This window comes from Triturus cristatus, chromosome 5_1 (genome assembly GCF_964204655.1).
Source record: "Triturus cristatus chromosome 5_1, aTriCri1.1, whole genome shotgun sequence".
Classification (NCBI taxonomy): domain Eukaryota; kingdom Metazoa; phylum Chordata; class Amphibia; order Caudata; family Salamandridae; genus Triturus; species Triturus cristatus.
Genome location: NC_140587.1, coordinates 58038168 through 58059473, shown reverse-complemented (window position 1 = coordinate 58059473; position 21306 = coordinate 58038168).

The following is a 21306-nucleotide window of genomic DNA, read 5'->3' as shown; positions in this document are numbered from 1 at the left end:
AGCATTGCTAACCTGATGGGAATGATGTAACATACTAATAAACGTGTTATTGCGCAGCGCAAATCTATAGGACAATTCATGCGGAGGTAATTCACTAAAAGAATGTTCAGCAGTAACATTATAAACATGTCTAGAAATAGGATAATATATGTGCAACAATATACTTGCAGTAATTATTAAAAGACTTAAGAAAAACAGAATTAATAACGTCACTGTGCAATGACTACGCAGTGATTTACAGTACGCATGTCGTTTCAACTTTATCCTTCTGTTTCTTTCTCTGTACAGGTCTAAGCGATACATGTCAGAGACAAATTCGACCGATTCACCTTGGAGAGGACTTAAACAATCAAATTGCCTGACTTGTTAGACCTAAGTTTTAGTTTATATTGTTCGTGGTTAGTCAGTTCAACCAAAGGAAGTTTAGAGTCAATCGGTGAAGACACGCAAGGTGTGTCGTTTACGTCTGACGGTAGTCCATGAAATTTCTTGATATGACTTGAATGTATCCAGCCTTTTCGACCTTCGATCTTCACGGCTGTCCTCGTCGTTAACAATACGAGTTGAGGCGACTTCCACCTAGGATCCAGTTGAGACTTCCGATCAAAGTTCCTCACTAAAACTAAATCCCCTGGAATTACGTCATGGGGTTTCACCTCGGTGTTGTCGGGAAAGGCTGCAGCTACCTGTGAACGACAAGATTGTAGTGCAGACATCAAGGAAGCCAAGTAATCTGTCAGCATATTACAGTCAATATCAGTTATTTTGCGTGGTATAGGCGTCCCCCACATATTTGGTGGTCTACCGAAGATCACCTCATAAGGGGATAGCCCTGTTCGAGAGTGTGCTACCATTCTCATGTAAAAGAGTGCAACGGGTAAGGCTACTACCCAGTCGACACCTTTCTCTCTACAAATTTTGGACAATCTAATTTTCAGGGTCTGATTATGTCGTTCCACGAGACCTGCTGCCTCGGGGTGTCGGACACAGTGAAATTTCCACTGATAGCCTAACAAAAGTGAAACGTGTTTCATTAATTCGGATGAGAACGGCTGGCCGTTATCTGAGTAGACAGCACGTGGTAAACCGTACCGTGGGAAGAATTCTCGAACTAACTGTTTGGCAGTAGTCGGGGCAGTGTAATCTGAAACCGGGTATGCCTCTGTCCAACGGGAAAGAGCACAGACAACTACGAGAACGTATTTGAATCCTCGACATCGTTCCATCTGGATATAATCCATCTGGAGGACTTCAAAAGGGTGATCAGGAGGCTGAAATCCACCCTGCTCTACGGGAATGCTTTTACCTGGGTTAAACTGACAACAGATCATACAGGTACGAACTTTTTGTTTAGCTGCTGCTCGTAAATGTTTGTTGAACCAAATGTGTTGAATGCTGTCTAGCATAGCTTTTTCTCCTAGATGTGCTGGACTATGTACAGTGTTAATAACGACTTGGACCATTGAATCAGGAAGGAACCACACAGATTTTTCCTTCGTTATCCATCCTTGATCCGTTTGGATCCCTCCTAATTCAGTCCATTTCTTTATTTCGTCTGGTGTAGCATGTGTCTGTATGTCGATTACGTCAAGAGCGGGATCCTTAACCGTCATGCAATATGTGGGTGTCGGGACTATTGTCTTTGTCATGTCGGATGTTTGAGTTTGAGCAGTCTGTTTAGCTGTTCTGTCAGCTAGATCATTGCCTTGAGAAATGATATCAGTAACTTTCGTATGGGCTTTACATTTCATAATTGATATTGCAGTGGGTAGATGTATTGCATCTAATAAGGCATGAATGAGGGGTCCGTGCTGAATGTGGGCACCGTGAGAAGTTAAATAACCTCTCTCTCGCCACAGCACGCCGAAGTCATGTACAACTCTGAATGCATAACGTGAATCAGTGTATATGTTGACCTTTTTATTTGTGGCTTGAATACAGGCTTGTGTCAGAGCGATGAGCTCTGCTGCTTGAGCGGACAAGGTATTTATGCAATTTGTTTCAACGATTTCAGTGTCTGTTGTGACTGCGTAAGCGGCCACTAGCTCTCCTGTACCTGTTCTCATACATGAACCATCTACATACAACGTCAGGTCTGGGTCTGACAATGGGACGTCTGTCAAATCTTGTCTGGGTTTCGTCGTGATAGTGATAACTTCAATACAATCATGTGCTAGTGGGTCTGTTCCATTTATAGGTAACAGTGTGGCAGGATTCAATGTACTACAACGTCTGATTTCTATATGTGGCTGAAACAATGTTAATTCGTAACCAGTAAGTCGTGCTATAGTCAAGTGTTGTGTTTGTGTGCGGTTCAAGAGAACCTCTACTGCATGTGGTACTTGTACTGTTAATGGATGTCCTAATACTATGGCATCGCTTTGTCTGATTGCTAAAGCTGTTGCTGCCACTGATTTCAGGCACGCAGGCAAAGCCTGAGCTACGGGATCTAATGTACTAGAAAAATAAGCACATGGTTTGTGTGATCCTGCTTGTTCCTGTGTGAGTACTGACAAGGCAGTACCTTCGCGTTCTGTAACGAAGAGTGTAAACTGTTTATTGTAACATGGTGTTGCTAAAACAGGTGCTTGGCATAAGGCTTTCTTTAGGCTTCCAAAAGCTTGTGTATGTTCCTGAGTCCAAGGGAGAACAGCCGATGTGGCTGCCTCCTGTGTTGTCAATTGAATGAGTGGTTTTGCTAGAAATGCATACTGAGGGATCCACTGCCTACAATATGAAGTGAGGCCTATGAAAGCCCGCACCTCCTTTTGTGTCTTGGGTACTGGCATATTAGCAATTAGCTGGATGCGATCTGGTGTAAGCTGCCTTCCCTCCTTGGACAGCGAGTGACCAAGGTAAACAACTCGCTGGACACAGAATTGCAGCTTAGAAGGGGACACCTTGTGCCCCTTTTCGGCCAAAAATTGTAAAACCGTCAGTGAGGCTTTTTCACATTCAGGTTCGCTTCTAGCGGTGATCAGCAGATCATCGACATATTGAAGCAGGGCAGTGTTGACTGGCATGTGGATACTGTCGAGTTCTCGTTTCAGTGCTTGGCTATAGATGCTGGGGCTTTCTGTGAATCCTTGAGGTGCGCGTGTGAATTTGAAGCTACGTCCATTTAAACTAAATCCGAACAAGTATTGGCTTTCCGGATCTATTGGGACGCTGAAAAAGGCATTCTTAAGATCAATTACAGTAAAGAATGTTGCTTCGGAATCAATGGCTGTCAGTAATGAAGAAATGTCTGGGACTACGGGGTATTGTGGTACTATGCATTTATTTAATTCGCGCAGATCAATAACCAATCGATATACTGGCGGGGCTGTTGGATCGGTTCGTTTAAGAATCGGAATTATCGGTGAATTACATACATTGGAGTCAGTTTCCACAACCACTCCTTGGGTAATAAGCTCGTCAATGATTTGTAGTAAAGCCACTACAGCATCTGGGGGTAACTTGTATTGTCGCATTCGTGGAAGTACCACTCCTGCCTTTAGTGTGACTCGATATGGTGTAATGTTCATGCAACCAACATCTGTAGGGCCTTGTGCCCATAAATGTGGCGGTAAAGTCTGCAGTCGGTGATCCATGTCTCGGGACACGTAGTGCCCTTTGAAATCTCGTAAGAACAATCTTACTCCTTCTGGAGAACAACATATAATAGCTCCTAGAGCTTTCAAAGTTTTTATGCCTAACAAGTTTTCTGGACATGATTTAGTAAGTAATAAATCTGTAGTTCGTGTCAAGGGACCGATCGTAAGTGGAAGAGGCTGTGTTACTTCGTTAATGATAGGTTTTCCTGAAAAGCCAAGGGAAAGATTCTGTGTGCCTGAGAGGGGTGCCCCTGGAACTTCACTACGTTTTATTGTTGTTCGGCTTGCCCCTGTATCAAGTAAGAATTTTCTATCTTGACCTAATAGTTCACTGTGTACATAAGGTCCTTCTTGATCTACAGGGACCTCAATAAGGGGTAAGCCAACTTCTCTCTCTAGGCTGTTTCATGAGTATCGTTGATAATCAGGATAGTCATACTGTGCGGTCTGATACATCTGTCGGGTCGTTGTTTGTGTGGCAGCAATAGGCTGCGGTGGTGGAGCTGGCATAGACTGTTGCGGAGCTGGCATGGACTGTGCATGCTGCGGGGCTCCTTGTTGGTTCTGATCCTGTCTAATTGGTCGTGGTCTTTCTTTTGCGTTACCTATGGCAATATTATGTTTTAAAACTGGACAATCGTGTACATAATGACCTGGCTGTTTACAATAGTTGCACGTCCCTTTTACAGGACCTGTTGAAACACTGGACTGTGTTATACCCTTCTTATGACCGTCGGCTGGCACTGTCTGGGAAACTAGCATTTTCATTTTCGTGTCTTTCATGCGTCTATGTTCATGTTCTTGTTCTTCTCTAATCCTATTGTGATGGTACTGTAGCATTTGTAACATTTGTGATGGAGTGTTACCTTGCCAGGTACTCTCGAACTTCAATATTCTATTCTTAACTTGGGGCAAGGCATTTTCAACTAACTTTGTCACAAACAGATGTGGATACGACTCGCTACTTGCTTTTATTCCACTATTTATACCAAAACATTTCTCAAATCGGGAATAGAAATCACTAGTGTCTTCATCTGATTTCTGTTTACAGGCTGAGATTGCACCCCAGTCTTCCTTTTTCGTAGTTAATAAACGTGGCAATACCTGTACTAGTAGACCTGGTAGTGCTTTGGTCTTGTCCCCGAGCCCTGAACCTGGACCTCGAGCTTTTTCTTCGTTTTCTAATGCTGTCCAATCTATCTTCTGGTCTCCCACCTCCCAATCCTTTTCCTTGAGTTTTTCGTAAATGCCCGCAGGCATTAATACCTTCAATATTGTCATAATGTCGGGGTAGGTATATTCTCCCATGAGTAACATATCTTTAATTTCACGGTGGAAACCCGCTGGGTCTTTGTCATGACTGGGTACCACTTTCTTCATTTCTAATAGTTCTATTTTGGATATGGGTATGTATACAAACACACGTTTAAACTCATTGTCATCACCCTTTATCGGGTGCACTTCTCGTAAGGGATTTTGTCTATCCATGTAATACGTCGTTCTTTCCTTGATGGGCAGCGAGACATGTTCAGGACATACAAAAAGGCTGTACTGCCTTCTAGATTCTAGTATTTCTCTAATTAACTTAGTACCGGAACCTCTCCATTTATTTGTTAGTAATTCAGTCAATATATCAGGTAAGGGGCCAGGATCGGAGTGTTGGCTTTTATATAATATAAGGAGTTGTTGAATCATATAGATACCAGCTAAACGCTGTTCATCTGGGGCGAGGTTCAAAAACGTATGCGCTAGTGTATCATCACCATATTTTCCAGGACTATCAACCCAGTGAACGGCTGACCTGGCTAATTCTTGTTTGTCCATAGAATCGAGTATATGATAACCCCTTCGTTCTCGGAGTAATTTGTCTGCGGCTTGGAACGAATGTTCGGGGGACCCTGTATTTATTATAGGAGTTTGGAATTTTCTGTTATTATCTGGACGTATCGGACATATCGGATCAGTAAAGCATCTAGTATTATTGCAAGATCTTCCTCTACCTACATAGGCCATGGTTTCTAACTGTCCTGTGGGCAGTCCTAATTCTTCCTCATCCTCGGTTTGTTCAGATTCGTCTACTGCTAATCTTTCTTCGTGTATTCGTTCTATTTCTTTGCGGATCTTTCGGCTCATAGCTACTATACATGATCGTTTATCGTGTCTCCCCTCTGATATATTTTTACCCCAAGTGGTAAGAATTTGCATTTCTTCCGGACTTACCCCTGGTTGATCTTGATTTCTGATCACACAGTTTATGAGGAAACGTAACAGTTCCCCCTGTATTTCCACTTTTTGGTACTCCATGGCTCTATTAATACTCTCAGGGTCTCGCCCTGACTGAACAAAATGATATATATTTTCTAAATGTGCAGTCATTCCTGGTAGCTTCCCTAAGTATATTGCAGCTCGTCGGATACGTAATGATGCCAGCATCATTTCGTCCCCTTTTCCGGGCACAGGGTCATATCTACAATCTATTAGAAGTTCCTTGAGCGTGTTGGGAGTTACTAGTTTGGGTGTACGTTGGTGGGCTAATTCTTGGAAGGAAAGTTCATTTGTTCTGGGTGGCGTAGAAAAAATGCTTGATGTACCTCCGGTAGCACCACCTGGGGTGCTGGATGTGAAAGGATTCGTTGAACGGGATATAGCAACCATTGGTGTGGATGCGGATGTAGAAACAGATGTGCTTGCCAGAACTTGTGTCGGAGTTTGCTGTTGCAGAGGTACAGACGGAGGAGGGTCTTGGCGTTGAACCCCCTCGGCAGACGGTCTATGTGGCGCAGCATTTGCATACTCGGGAGCTGCGTCGTCTAAATAAGAGGAAAGAAAAACATCTTCCGCGGATCTGGGATGCCCTTTGGGATGTGCTTTTATCGGAAACAATGGGGGTGGCAAGTCTTTTGGTATTTCCGGAGTAGCCTTAGGTAATCCTTCGGCCAGAAGAGGATACATACCATTCACAAGGGCATTTCTTTGTCTGTCTGTTTGTTCTGACTTTACTCGAGTACCTTCTTCAATTAATACACTTTCTCGAACTTTATTTGAATTCTCCTTACTTTTCTCTTCCTGTCTGAGCGCTTTCTCTGTGCGTCTATATGATTCTTTACGCCATAATTCAATGGCATCTTTCTGTGACTGTCTAGCTTTCTTTTTCCATAATTCTTCTTCTACTTTCATAATGCAATCTGCATCCCAGGTCCCAGCTGCGGGCCACCTCTGACTTTCTGGTAATTCCTTGGTGTAGTCTACCCATAGATCAAGAAATAATATGGCGTCTAGGCCATGTTTATGATACATGAAGTACCCTGGAGTGTCCCTAGGAGGAATGGGAACAGCTTCTTCGAGTACCCCTTTTCTAGTTGTGATCTGTCTTAATTTCGAAAAGAGCGGCATATTGAGAACTGATCTGATACCTAATTTTGAACACGTTTAATACCATAAAACACAATAATGAACAGTCATTCACACCACGGTATACAGAACGTATTTAAAACATTTTAACATTTAACATTTAATGAATAAACAATGATGGCCATTTAAGGAACTAGTCACTAAACATAATACTCGATACTAACTAGGTAATTCTGAATTATATACTAGACATACTTGATATACTGCTAAACAGTACAGATACACTGCTGAAACAGTGCAGACCGGATTTGTGTACCCAAACCCGTCTTGACCGGCACAACCTATGTGCACGTCAGAACGCCTCCCCGATAATGGTACTCACCGGGTAGCTCGGAACGGAAGGCCTCGGAACTGAACTGAACTTGAACCGGACTGGACTCGACTCGGAACTTCGGAAACTTCGGAAACTGGTGGGCCTCTGTATACCTCGGATCTTGCTCTCTCAGCTAGGCTCTGGTCGGGATTCTTCGCACTTCTCACCGCCTCGTCTGGGTGTTGATCGCAGCCTCAGTGACCCCCGCTCGGCAGGAGGGAGATACAGGAAATCCTGTGGGTACGCGTTGTTGTCCGTCCAGCCGTGACAGGAGACCGGGCCTGCAACGCACCGCCGGCGCGTGAGATGAGAAAGTGTCCCTGTTCGGGCGCCATTTATGTGGTAAATAATTTAATTACCGGAACTTAATTTTGATGCGGAAAAATCTATAACAATAGCTCAGTAAAATAAGAGGCAGAATCCGTGGTATTAGAGGTTCGGAACGGGCTTTATTCCAGAATCAATTTAAATCGATGAGCTCCATATTCCATCACCACGAAGGTTCAGGAAGTGAAGACCGTACTTTATTGATAAGTAATCATTTTTATACAATAGGCATTACAGTGAAGCAAATGCAGGAGGCGTAACAATTGATAGTAAAGATAAAACATACATGCGTAGCAAAAGTGGGTGTAACTGGGTGTAACTAAAGAACGTCATCAGGTATGATGTCATAATAGGGTGGTTCCATGAAAGAATTTCGCAATGTCAGCAGAAATACTTGGCAGAAATGCGCGCGCAGCAGCATGACGTGTGATTGACGTGCAACTAGGGGGTGAAGGGGACTTGACATTTAGCTCTACATGTGGCGACAGAAGTCTGGAGGGTCAAGTCAACCTAATCCCAAATCATATCTAACATCCTATGTTTAAAGAACTATGTTATCCAAAAGAGAGGTCTCTTAGAGTAGAATCTTATTCTATACTGACTATACTGACTGTGAGTGCGTGTACAAGCGTCTGAGTGTCTACACAATATGCGGGGGCAGGAATCTTCCATAGTAACAGGGCTATGAATTACTTGCATAAAGACAGAGAAGCCGGGCCTTTTGCTCGGTAGCTGGCAGGATGTTTACTTAAACTACTTAGACAGGAATGCATTGGGTAGGGAGCGGAGCAGATAATTTCGAAGGTGAAATACAGTTTTTGGCAGGCAACAGGCTGATGTCAGGCACCGTTAGCTGCGCAGAGAATGAGGACAAAGTTCATGGATACAGATGCGAGCTCAGACTGGAGCTTTCAGAGGCAGAAGGCAGGAAAAGGCTTGATGGCAGAATCAGGGCCTACTTGCCTGGACTGGAAAATGGCATAAGTGAACCATATAAAGCCGGTGGCCTTTCGTACTTAGGAATGGAATATCCGGCCAATTCATGGCGGATCTGAAAGAGGACATGTTGCCGGTGGACGCACATGTGTTTGCGTCTTCATAACTGGAACTGGAGGGAATCATACATGTACTTGTGATTTATACATGAAACTGTTGGGGTCCAAGATAGGGGACATAACTGATCATAAAAATCCATATTTCCACAGGACAGAGGGAATTTGATTGTTTTCCTCTGTCTGTGTGCCTATGTCACAGGAGACTAGATGGGTTGAGGTCTTCCCCGCTTTGTGGGGGCGACCTTTTGTGTGTGCCCCCCTTCCGGCATTCGGTTTAGTTTTGGTTTTCCCTCGAGTTAGGGGTCCTTTCGATTGTGGGGGGGTAGGTTTTGGCGATGCTCCTGTGCACCCCGGAGATTTTAGAAGGGGATAGGCCAAAGAGTCAGAGGTAGGTATCAGAGTAGGTGATTTGATCGATGAGGGTGGATTTGAAACATCAGAGATTCTAATTACTCTGGTGGTTGGTTCTATCGAGAGCCTCCTTTCAGTGGTTTGTATTTCCTGATTGATTAAGGATTCTGCTCTTAATAAATAGGCGTCTAAAGTGCCCACAGCGCTTTTACGTTTTTCCATGTTTGGAGCGGAGATTAAAATACAAACAAGTTACACAGACTACACAGTCCGACTCAGTTATGTTAACTAGTAAGTGTATTTTCCAAGAGATGGTCACAGCCAGTCCATGTGAGGCGGTGAGGTGGCAGAAATCTTAGTCCCAGGAATATAACGTACCTCTTTCTCACTGGTTCTGTTCGTGGGTGGAAAGGGGGGTGGCCCTGCCCTGCCTCTGTCTGCCCCTGACGGCCACAGACGGCCCGCCCTCTACCTGGGCTCAGCCCGCGCGCGGACCCGCGACGCGGAGGGTAAGGTGGTTTATATTGCGCCTCCAGGCGCAGGTAGTGGGCGGGAACTTCCGCCCTTGAGACCAGGTGTGCCGGGAGATGTAGTGCCCCTCCTGACCGCGGCCGCGAGGGTGTCAAACGCGCCGGCGGGAGGGAGACACAGACAAGGGCAAGCTGGTGAGTGAAGTCGGTGTCCCAAAAGGCTGCAAGAAACGCACACAAGCCTCCACGCTGCGGCACAGGTAAATGATAGTCTCACTGTTTAATTCTTATTATGCAGAGGCAATGCATATATCATCCTCATGGGGTTGGGGGGTATTATTTATATCAGCAATTTTAATGTTACAAGTAGAGGTAGTTAGTATTGAAGCCTGTCTGCTCTCCGCCACTGACATTATACGTGTCTGCTTTTAACAGAAAGCAGCTCTACAACACCGCCCACCACAAGGCCTGCATCCACAGCACCTTGGACCACCACGACAAGCTGGGAGGAGCTTGTAATTGCATGTACATTTTGTGATTCGATTTCTGCTGAATGGTTTGATGGTAACAAAGTAACATGATGTCTGCCTTAGAACCATCCTAGAGAGTGCAGTCTTCGAAACACAACTTTATGCACAGAAAACTGTTTTAGTAATTTAAAGGAATACTGGGCCATGTTTTAGTCACGTTCATCACTAAGTCAGGAGTGAGCATACATTTCGTGGTCTGTGGCAGCAGAGGTTTCTTTCTAAATAATTTGTGTCTTTCTGATTCCCGTTTATTCTGTGTCAGTCAGTTTGTATCCCGATATGTAAGGCACCAATGGAAAAAGCCTGCTCATGTAACATATATGACAGACTTTCAGTCTTGTTTTTCAAGCCATGAGCGCTTTGCCTTCTGAGATTAGTAGTTTTAGATTCATCATTAGGTATACAAGCCTCAGCATGCACTGTGCTATTAGCTTGAAGTTCAAAACTGAGTAAAACTGTCACAGTCAGCATGGGGTGTTCAGGATGGACCCTTAGGTTGTTCAAAATGGCTTCTTGGACTGTCCAAGATGGCTGCTTCATTTTGGAGCTCGTGAGAACGGTTCTATTTCCCCGCCGATCTCTCCAATCCGGACGTTGACCAATCACGGGGCATGTGGGGCTGGACTGTCCACAACTCAGGCAGAACATTCATTTCATAGGAAGGATAGAAGAACAGCAGACAGCAAAGACTAGAATAATGCTGGATGAAATGGTCGCCTTTAAAAACTGCTCTTTTGAAACTATGGCAAAGCAGATTATAATATTGGGGGGGGCACCCTTAGATTTATGGGAGCACCTTCTGCAAATCTGCATGGGTATTGATGGGTGAGTTTAGCCGAATCTAAATCTAGACACGCTGGCCAGGTGTTACAGTGAAATAGAGGTTACAGGGCCAGCGGTTTGTGGCATCAGACTGTCTCCCTATTACCTTACAGTGGAATATGGTGTCCATAGTCTGCCCCAGGACATAAGAGGCTGTCAGAAGAACAACAATGAGTGGTCCAGTGAGGGCTGCCTGTTGCTGAATCAGCAGCTCCCTGGTGCCTGTCTCTGAAGCAGATGTTTCCTGCTTTTTTTATGTTATGCTATGCTATGTTAAGTTACGGCTATTTACAAATTGTAAGTTTCATTTTGCTGGAGCAGGTAACACACAAACCACAGTGACTCAGTGGCTGAACATGTAGCTTCTCAATATCTTTGTAAAACAAAGGAGTGATTGTTCAGATTGTAAAGAAAGAGACAGAGATTTTCATCCTTTGACTTCCGCCACTGAGAAGGAGCGGTCACGAAGGGAGGCGGGTCTGACTTTTGGAATATCTGAATCTAAGAGAAATCAAACCTGGACATCCTTGATGAAGGGCCTATGTACAGCAACCATTGATTTGAAAAGTATCCTATCACAGATGGCAAAGAAAATGAGTTGTGTTTCTTGAAGAGGGCGACACATTCTGCCTTCTTTCCATGTTCCAAAATCATATTTTTTTTGGGTGAAGCTAAATAAATGACATTGTGATAATCAAAGTGAGAATGAACTAATGAATTCATCAGAGAGAAGTAACATTTCTTCTCAAGGAAAAGAAGAATGTGCTGTAGAGTTCAACCTGAAAAAAACAGGAACTAGCCACCTTGACTGCATGTGCTTCATGCAACAAGTTAGAGTCAAATATAATTCCCACTACTGGGGGCTGGGAGGGACAAAAACCACTAGCGAGCAGCCAAGCAAGAATCAAAGGTGAAATAATGCTCATCTAGAGCTATTAATAGTTCAGTTTCACCACCTCACCAAGGCTAAACTCTGCATCTTTTTGGGGAAGTTAGAGGTTCCTCGAGGCTACCCAAAGATCAAATGGGTGTTGCCAGTGTACATGTAAAATCTCGTGCCCCACTGGTTGAGGAGAAGTGACAGCTATCTCATATAGCTGATAAAGAGTAGTGGGAAAGAAAAACACTTCTATTGACTTTTTTTTTACTTTTTAAAAATTCGAGAAGTAATTTAAAAATATTGTTATTAATGGTAGAAAATATTTGTTAGCAATTTTGGAAAATATTTGAAAATATGTAATATATTTATTAATTTTCCACAAGTAGGATATATATATATATATATATATATAGTTTACAACAGATTCCCTGACTCCGTTTGTACTGGAGTGGTAATAGTAAATGTCACACATTTAGTGTTCAACACCTTCACACCCTCCCTGATTTATTTTGTACTGGAGTGGGAATAGTAAATGTTACTTAGGATTTCAGTCTGGAAACTGCCGTGCCGACGGAGGTGGTCAGATCGCCGCAAGCTTGGCCGTCTGACCACTGTATTAAGAGACATGCGGAAAGAAACACCGATGCCGTCCCGCTGACACCCCCAGCCAAATCTGATGGTGGCAGTCACGAAATATGCCAATGGTCATGCGGGAGGCTCGGACTGCAAGCGAAACTGTTGGCCCTATTACGAGTTGCTTAACAGCCGGTGTGACAGTGACAGTCCAACCACTACATCTGAGACAGCGGAAAGCAAGGGATATAAGGGCGAATCTCACCTCTATTCACCTTTAAATGTCTTATACCTCCATGGAGCCAATTGTACACAACCTGCCGCTGCTGTACCTTCTCGATCACGTCCAAAGCCCACTCCATCACGGACGGAATCAGGTGTAGTCATACAACAACTATTTTCCAGAGACTCCTCAGCAAAACAATGTCCTGCCATGGACCAGGCAAGGGAGTTGGCGTTCCTAAGTAAAACATATGTACTGGGACTGTTTTATATGCATATCAAACATACATCTGTAGGATTCCCTCCAAAGCCAAACCACTGATAGTTTACATGCACACTGTATACCAATGGGCATGTGTTTACAAATCATATTTAATGATGTGTGCATTAATTTGTTTTCCACAACAGCACCTCCTTATCAATGTCACTGCTACAAATGCCTGTGACACACTTCTTTTGCCCTTTCTCACTTGTCTGCCATGTTGCTACTGATGTCCACTTTTCATACAGGTTACCATTTGTCAAGTCTTAGTAAGACCACATAAAAGTAACTACAAATACCATTTGGGCCTGTGACTGCACCTCAAACCTAGATGCTATAGTGAATGTGACAAACTCACAGTGCACACATTCCAGGTCCTGTTTTTATGTTAAAGAAACATCTGTATGCATGTCTCAATAAAGTGAAACACACCTCCTCTGCAACAACTCCATTGAACTCTCACTCATCACCCACATGAGAAGGCAATGTCAGTCAATGGGATTGCATGGAATCTATGTGATAAGCTTTCTAATGGCACAGTGGAAAGACTCTTTGCCGAATAGCTATGCCTCTCTCAGGGGGAACCATGAAAGGTTGGGGCCCTGGGGCACAGTACATTTTACACGTGCCTGACACACTCAATGTACACTAGCAGCATGTGTCGCACATCTAGATAAAGTAGGTATAAAGTACACACAAGAAAATGGACACATGTCCATGCACAACTCCCCACAGGTATGACCAGCTAACACCCTCAGTGTGTGGGTAAACAAATATCTATTTGAAGACACATAACACATATCCTACATACATCATTGGGACAACTGCAACCTAAATGATGTGGCCAGTGGCCAGGACAAGTCAAAATACTTATCATATCATATAACACCCAAGTCAATGTCTGCACCATTTGGAGTTCATCACACATATACATCCATCCAACATTACCTCTTGTCCTGAGTAAGTCGAGCACTGGGCCCAAAGTCATACTAACCACTTCAAATTGAGCTTCAATCAGGGATCAAACAAACACTACTGTAGTCACACATCACTAACAATACAAGAACATCAACTAGTTTGAATAGTAATGGCAGGACCACATTTTTCCAAAATGTGAAAAGTTTTTTTAGAGCTCGAACAACCCATCAGGGGTGGAGTGGGAAGTAGAAGGGGTGGGTTTGTCTTTGGGATGCATCTTCTTGGGTTTGTGTGATTTTGGACTGGGTTCAGGGGGTTGAGATGCTGTTTCTCAGCGGTAGAGTGGGAAGTGGAAGAAATGCGCTTGTCTTTGGGAGGGTTCTTCTTGAGTTTGTGGGATTTTGGGCTGGGTTCAGGGGGTAGGGATTCTAATTCTCAGGGGTGGGGTGGGAAGTGGAAGGGATGGGTTTGTATTTAGGAGGGGTCTTCTTGAGTATGTGGGGTTTGGGCCCGGTTCAGGGTGGTGGGGATACTGTTTCTCAGGGTTGGAGTGGAAAGTGGAAGGGATGGGTTTAGGTGTGGGAGAGGCTTTTGGGACTTTGGGAGGGGTACGGGTTTAGAAAAACCAACTGTGAACTGGTGGTCACATAAAACTTAAAATGAGGAAACAAGAACTGAGGAACAGCAACCAGAAATAAGTGAATAGAAAACAAGAACAGAGACAGTTCAGTTGGATTTCCATCAACTGCCAAGGGAGGCCAGTGTCATCACTTGGTCATCCTTAGGTCTTGTTACTACTCCTCTAAGCCTAGAGGCAGACGTAGTAGCCAAGATTAGAAAGAGGGTAGTAGAATACAAATCAGAAAGACAAATCGACCAAGATTGGCCATAAGCATTTCATGTGATGGAAGACAGAAGTGTACAAGATTGCAGTGCAAGTGAGAGTTTAAAAAGGGAGTTGGGAGGGAATTCTTTTTTTAATATATATCTCTCTCCAATCCAGTTAAAAAGCGTGTAGCGGCAACTTTTAACCAATAGGTTGCATTACAGAAGGGTCGACTAGTTTCAGCAAGAAGGGATTGTATTCCCGGCTTTCATTAGGACCAATTTGTAATAGCTACTGCAATATGAGTGATAAAATAAGAAGTATAACAAGTTGTCCAACAATACAACCTGATACGGGTTTCACAGGGGAAAGGGAAAGGGCAAAAAAGGACACCTGCACTGGAAAAACAGGTTGGATGTTCTTGATGGAGTTTGAGTTGGGAGGAAGAGGGAGTGGTATTGTGAGCTGTGTCTGCTGTATGCCAATCCTACCACTTGTGAAACTCATGTCTGTATTTCATATTTTGTCCACATGCTCGTTTTAATTCACTATTGCATCTACCTTCACACAACATTATCATGATGCCTCGAACATCATGTGCAATGCTTCTTAATGCCCTATGTACAAATGTCATTCTAGCTTAATCCAAGGGGCGACAGGGCTATCTATATAGTCATAACATCACTAATCTATACTTACATCGCAAGGCTGCTCTCTATTATAAATAATGAGATACCCAAAAGATTAGCAGAGGAGGCACTTCAGCTGACAACGAGGGTCTTTGCATGCTGAGACGTCACCACACAGAGGTCTGACATTGAGCGTCAATCAGGGATCAAACAAACACTACTGTAGTCACACATCACTAACAATACAAGAACATCAACTAGTTAGAATAGTAATGGCAGCACCAAATTTTTCCAGGGTGTCCAGATCTTGACCAAGATGGGCTCCCACAGTCTCTCTCACCAGGTAAAGTGGTTGTATCGTCTCTTGGTGGGCGATTCTTGGCTTTACACCTACACATACTCTAGGTACACTTAGAGTGGGGTCCGCAAAGTAGAAGCATGTAGAAGCATGTTCGATTACTGCCTTGTTTATATGCCTGCATATATACACTGTTTTAGCACCATGGTAGAACTATTTCTACTCTTTACGCTTTTGGTGCTGCTTATGATATGACAGCACATGTATTTTATACAAGAATATCGTTGGTTAAACAAATATTTTGAAAATGTCCCACGGTGTATTCCCTGTACATTTTTCTAAGCACAAGTAAGCACAAGTGACTGAGTAAAAGACTCTGATCTGTTTCCAGAATTCCTGAGGGGTCAGGGTTTTCATTTTCAGTGGTTGCAAAAAACTATTCGCTCTCTGGTAAGGTTAGGGGTGCTTATGGTGTCACTGCGAGCTAGCTGGTCTCTAGGTCAACATATCCTGTGGATGTGGCCGGAATCAGTCTAGGCACCTCTTACAAAGTTTATGTTGTTCAACAAACTCACAGGTCCTATGGATTTGTGGGAGCTACACAACACCCTAGCACAGAGTGAAACATCCTCTTCTCCCCAGCCTCCAGTAACTGCCTCCCACAACAATCTTCCAATCTCACTATTCCATCAGTTACCCAGGCCACATTACTAATGACATCTTCACAGCAAACTATGAGGAACAGGGCCAAGAGGCTCAGGGACTATGAGCACAGAATTTAGAGAAGGAGAAGAAATATAAAACACAAGAATAGCAGTATCTTGGACAGGAGTGCCAGTTAGCTCAGATCAGATGCACAGGCACAGTAAAATTAAACACGCTAAGTGAGTTTTTAAGGGCCAGGTGTACGGCCTACCAATTAGCGAGTCGCAAATTGCATCGCATTTGCGGCTCACAATTTGCGACTCGCTAATTGGGATGCACAACAGCGTCTGAGACACTGTTTGCGATTCCCAATGGTGCCGCAAATTGCATGCCTCATACATATTAATGAGGCAGTCGCAATTTGCAACCCCATTGGGAATGGCTGGCCCTCCCAGGTATGGTGGCCTGCTGGGCTCAGCAGACCTCCATGTCTGAGAGTGCTTTTAAATAAAGCAATTTTTTTAAAATGCAGCCCGTTTTCTTTAAAGGAAAACGTGAGGCATTTAAAAAAATAAAAATGAAACATTTCCTCTTCATTTTTTAAGGGCAGGCAGTGGTTCCTGGGACCACTGCCTGCCCTTAAAAAATATTTTTCTATGCATTCACAAAGGGGAAGGGATCCCCTGGGGACCCCTTCCTGTTTGCGAGTGCTTTACCACCCTTCTGAGAAAGTTGGTAAACTGCGAGTGTTTCACCGCAAAACATTCTTGCATAGGGTTCAGATTTGCAATTAAGAAAGGACACCCTTGGAACACCCTTTCCTAATAGTGAGTTGCTAATCATATTTAGCGAGTCGCAAATAAATTTGGGACTGGCTAAATAGGGTTAATATATGGGCCGCAGGTTTTTTGCATGCGCAAACGGGTCTAAAACCCATTTGTGCATGCAAAGTTCCGTCGTACATCTAGCCCTAAATGAATTAAAATGCCCACAGGTGAAAGAGTCTGAATCGCAGCCAGGCGAATCTCCTGGCAGCAGTACTGAACTGGTAGCTGTGGGGACTCGAATGCCGTCCCAGTCACTGAGGAGCTAGGCAGAAGTGGGGGAGAGAGAGAGCAGCACGCACGACCAAAATGTCAGGGGCAAGGCCTAAGAGGGTTAGGACACAAGAGGCAGGACCAGAAACTGATGTATCTGGAGTCATATAAGCAGGGTGAGAAGGATCAGAAGGACCAGGTTAAATGGAAGCGGGTCAAGAGGATCAGGGAAAAAAAAGAAGAATAGGAGAAGAGGGACTGAAAGGGCAGGAAGGCCAGGATGACCAGAACCATGAAGACTGGGCATACAAAGACCCAAACAGGAAGCACTAGAAGCCAAAGAAACACGGAATGCGTGGATCAGGAATATAAAGACCATACTGAGAATGGGGAAGACTAGGACAACAGAACCTGAAGAATAAAGAGGAGATGACCAGTAAGGACCAGAGCTAGGAGGACCAGGACTTTGAGGACCAGTGGGACCACAACCAAGGTGAAAAGGAAGAATAAGTAATAGAGGACCAGGAGTATCAGGACCTGACATACCAGGCCAAGCAGAACCAGGGTGAGGAGGAAAAGGAGGACCAGGACAAGGAAGGCAAGGATGACAAGAGTCATGATGACCAAGACTGGTGGCTAAGAACAGGATGACCTGAACAAGGAGGATCAGACAGAGTGGACAAGTCAGTCCAAGATAACAACAAGCAGGAAGACCCAAAGACATGTTGGAAGAGGACCCAGAGAATTGGTCAGATCAGGAGCAGGTGGACTAGGGCCATTAGGAACAGGGACCAGATGGGGAGGATTAGGTGGACTAGAAGGAGTGGAATAAGCAGGACCTTGAACAGGGCTATGAGGACCAGAGATGTCAGAACAAAGGAACCAGGATCTGAAGTTCCAATTGGAGCAGGAGGGCTAGGACTGGGGTATTAGGACCAGGCTGGCGAAGATCAGCGATATAAGGGCAAGCAGAGAAGCGAGGACTGATGGGACAAGACCAGGACCACAATGACCACTCCCAGCCCAAGAGGATCTAAAAAGGAGGACCAGGACCAGTGTACAAAACCAGAAAAACTGAGTGACAGCCCTAGGAGAGACAAGGGAAAAGGGCTAGGTGGATAAGGATCCAGCAGACTGGCAGGGTCAGGGAAATGATCAGTAGTACCAGGATCAGGAGGGTCAGGAACAGCTACTACAAGGAAGAAGACTAGGGTCAGAAAGGGCTTCAACCAGGACCAACAGAATCAGGAAATCAGTACCAGGGTGACCAAAACTACTTAGACTAGGGCCAGGATGAGGATCAGAGAACCAAAACAACCCAGAGAAGGAGGACTTGGAACATGACCTTAGCGGAGGACCAACGCCTAAAGGCACAGAAGGATCCCAGAGGAGAAGAAGAAGACCAGGAGCAGTAGGAAACCTACGTGATTCTATGCCACATGTATTTCTAAATGGTTCTTATTCATGCTTATTCTGCTGCCAACTCCAAAAATCCTTCAACTCTTCAGCCCACTTTTAGAACTGGTAAGTATTTGCTGAAATATCAGAGCATACAAACGGAATAGAAAGCTGGGGCTGCTACGCTATGACGTCAGAGTGTAGTAGGCGCTTTAGGATGTTGGTACAGTAGTCTGAGGGTGGATCAGAAGGCATAGTGTGTCTGAGCTAGAGCTAGTTCTGAAACCTCAATAGTGGATCTACATCCCCTTTCTCGAAAATCAGTATTAAAGTGGAGCTGTGAAATGATCGATCAGTAGGTCAGAAGAATGGAGGTAGCAAAATGGCTATGTTTATTTAGTTTATTAATTTCTTACAATATTTGTAAAAAAGTCACTGAATAAAGTTCTTTTTTGTGTGTCTTTGATATCTATATGTATTTCACTGATTTACTTTTTATTCACATTACAAGGACATTCAGTTCAATTAATTATAGTTCGATTCCTTTTTTTGTGGCTCCTCAACAGAATTCTTCCTCTGATGGCCAGACAGAATGGGGGCTTTCAAAGGAAGTCCATTATACCATCCACCCTATATGGAGTAAAACCAGGCTGCAAGGGACAGGAGAAAAAATAATGGCCCCTGACATCATGGAAGGAAAATCCCTGCGTGTGGGACCATTAATTTTGTTATTTTTCAAAAACAAACTCCTGATTTGGGAGTTTGCTTTTAAAAATTATAAAATGTTGTAAACATTTGCTGGCCAGCCATTGTGAATGGCAGTACTATCCCTCCAAATCTTTTGTGCATTCACAGAACCATCATGACAGCAGATCCTATCAATGTAGAGAATTGTCCATAGAGCCAGAGGACAACTCTAAATTTATAGGGCGAGGACCCTCAGAATGGCAGAAGTATAGTCCTCCACCATCTTAACAGAGTTAACGCCGTCCTTGAAACTCTAAATCAGGCCTTTAGCTTTCCTTCCTTTGGTCAAGAGATTGGAATGAAGCATCTCGATTACAATGTGTTTTTCACTTCATACGTGGACCTAAACCATTGTATGTATTTTCATAAAATCATCCAAAATATTAGATGGCTCTGTGTTACTGGAATACAACGTTTCCAGTTTTGGTCTTTGCTTTTACAAATCATCATTTTAAGGTGTTTTAGTCTGATTTGTTTAATCGAACTGGGACAGAATTAATATTTACAGAATGCACCGATTGCTGCAGAAAAAGGATGTGCTCTGATAACATTGAACCTTTTTATAATCCTATATCTGGCCCTGGTACATTCCCATGCCTTTGTGAGTAGGAGTGAGTACATAGCTTTAGAACGTTAAACAGCTTTAAGCAGTCTTGCAAAGGTGCTAATAATTTTTATCATTATTCACCACTGCAAATAAAAGTAAAAGAGTAAGAGCATTTGTGGAGCAGAAGACTGTTCCATAAAGGGCCTCCGAAGTCACTAACTAATTTTCAAAGAGGAAGGGGTCCCGTTCGACCCATTCCTATTGGAAACCATGGGCCCGATTCACAGAACTAACTTAAGACAAAATCCTGAACTTACTACCATTTTGGTATTCACAGAAGGCACTTACTCATTTTGGTATTCACAGAATACCGAAAGTTAGGACTCCTAACTTTAGGACTCTTAAATGCCTTCTGTGAATACCGAAAGTCTTACAATTAGGATTTTTCTCAGTTTAGGAGTCCTAAAGTTAGGACTCCTAACTTTACTACTACTAAACTGAGAAAAATCCTAATGTTAAGGCTTTCGGTATTCACAGAAGGCATTTAGGAGTCCTAAAGTTAGGAGTCCTAACTTTACTACTACTAAATTGAGAAAAATCCTAATTTTAAGACTTTCGGTATTCACAGAAGGCATTTAGGAGTCCTAAAGTTAGGAGTCCTAACTATACTACTACTAAACTGAGAAAAATCCTAATTTTAAGACTTTTGGTATTCACAGAAGGCATTTAGGAGTCCTAAAGTTAGGACTCCTAACTTCTGTGAATACCGAAATGAGTAAGTGCCTTCTGTGAATACCAAAATGAGTAAGTGCCTTCTGTGAATACCAAAATGGTAAGTTTAGGATTTTGTCTTAAGTTAGTTCTGTAAATCGGGCCCAAAGTTGGCAGCCTCAGACTCAGTGGGGTGAAGATTTTCAAATCAATTTTTTAAACCCGCACTAGTTGCTACAAAGAACACTGGCTACTTCGAAATGAAATGTTTTCTATTTTGGAATGAAGGCAAAGATGTGCAGTCCCTTGCTGGCCACCATGCCTGTGTTTACAGCCAATCATAGAGGAGTCGCAAATTGTCAGTTGCCTATAAAAATATAAAACATCCAGGTCATTCTGCAACCCCCTGCAATTCAGTATGTTGTGAACCGACCGGACAGTACATAGGTCTGTTTGCAAAATACAGTTCAATTCACACAAAGTATTTGTGAAATTTCCAAACGCTTATTGCGAATGAAATAATAGTATATCAAGACCCTAACTTTCATAAGGGGATGTATGCCAATTTTGTTCACTCTTTGATTTCAGTTGTACCTGCTGTAAGTACCTGCTGAAATGTGCATAAGGCTTAATAAATACAATGTTAAGCTGTTCAGATAGCAGCTGGGAATATAAAGCAACAGGTAAAGGTGCCGTCAAGGAATTTGTTTACGATACTTAATTGTATTATTTCAGTAC